Source organism: Bactrocera latifrons, unplaced genomic scaffold (assembly GCF_001853355.1).
Source record: "Bactrocera latifrons isolate USDA-ARS-PBARC rearing strain unplaced genomic scaffold, ASM185335v1 scaffold_347, whole genome shotgun sequence".
NCBI classification, from domain to species: Eukaryota; Metazoa; Arthropoda; class Insecta; order Diptera; family Tephritidae; genus Bactrocera; species Bactrocera latifrons.
The window spans coordinates 209305-211195 of record NW_017536987.1 but is presented as its reverse complement, the minus strand read 5'-3'; positions in this window follow the sequence as shown (position 1 = coordinate 211195).

Here is a 1891-nt window from a genome sequence, read left to right as displayed (position 1 = left end):
TAGATTCTCGCTTGCGCCGGTGGAATTTGCAGCAGCTCGGTGAAAAGTGCAATATTTTAGGTATAAAAGCTGCAATTTATAGTGTTTTTAGTGAAATTAAGTAGTAATTCGGGATTTTAATCGTTTAACAGTGAAAAATGTGATCGGGCGTTATTAATTGTGTATTAAATGTGTTTATAGTGATTCGTGGTAGTAGGCACACGCAGCGGACTGCCTGAAGGTGTAGATAAAATGTATTTCAGAAGTAGGTAGGGACACCTACATACATATATATACTTTGTATATGGGAAGCAGAGTGCGCTTTAAAGCATTAAGTGAGGTAAGTCCTGTTGAAAAATAATATAATTGATAAAATGATATTAAAATACGGAGTAGGCACCGCTCTACACAATTGTGTTTACCTGTGTGTGAATGTACATACATTTACATAGCTACGCATATAACTACATGCGCTTGCAAAAGTTTAATAGTTGCGCAGCCACTTAATTTCTGTTGCTCTCCATTCTACATTAACATTATACAAATGCATACATACGTATATATTTTTGAGGAATCAAAAGAAGTTTATTAAAATTTTTTTTTTATCAAATCATTTACAATTTACACCGATCTCCTTTCTGTCCTTTCTGTTTCTCAAGCTGAAATAATGGAGTAGTCTCTGTTAGCAGCAGATAAGAACGCTTCAAACTACTGTGAATAGGAATTGGAAAATTATTGCAAGCAAAATTAAGTCTTAAAATCAATTAAGTTTAAAGCAACATCATTTGAAAATCAAAGGTTCTTGATTTAAAATATTCTTAGTGCTCATACCCATACACATCGAGTACGTATATATTCATATACTATGTATAAAGTTAACAAAAGGTTTAATGGCCACTGTAAGTGTAAGATTCTTCTAGCTGTCAATAGATGTCGTTGGTATTCTCAAGAGCGAATATCATGTGTTGCCATCTCCGATTTCCGCCGCAGAGAGCAGAGTACACAGAATGAGAGAATAATAATTGTAGCTGAGACAGAGAACATAAAAAAATGTCTTTATATTCTCTGTGTGAGAGGTGTGTTTTGTATACATTTTTCGATGTCAAAAGTAAAACAAAATATAAACAAGCAAAACGGAGTATTATCATGGGCATGCATACATATTTTTATGTCTCTTCATATTCTCTGGCTTCGGCATATATGCCATTTCATCATATGCCGTAAATRCATATATTTATTTCTCTTCATATTCTGAGTTGAATATTTGGAAAACTGTTACAATTTAACAGCGTGACTTCTGTTGTTATGAGGTGAATTCCCTACTATAAATCTAACAAATGTTAGCAGTCAAACCTGCACCTTCTCTATACCAGAGAACGTCTATCCAGAGAATGTAAAGTATAGAGAAGGTGCAAACAGAGAACTTAAAACATAGAGAAGGTGCAGGTTCGATCAGAGAACTTAAAACATAGAGAAGGTGCAAATCGAAATCTGTATGATGTTCGATTGGACGGCTAACAGAACTTATAAGATTGTGATAGGGAATTCACCATTCTCGCTGCTATTTAGCAGAATTGAGCACGTTCTCTGGCAGAAATATATGTAAAGCGACTGAATTCATGCGAGAATGAATAAAGAGAAATGCTTTGAAGAAAAATATACAAAGTAAAGAAGCATTCTCTGCGACACATATGCGTGATAATCTTGTATCATATGAACCATTTTTTTCAGAAAAATGGTAAAAATGTTAATTTTTTTTACAAAATCGTGAAAAATGAAATAAAAAATAATTAAATTTAATTTTTWAAAAATAATTTAATTTAATTTTTAAATTATTTCAAATAAATTATATTTATTTTGACTATTACAAAGTGAAGTTGTTCAAAATGAACATCATTTCTTCAAAGAAAAT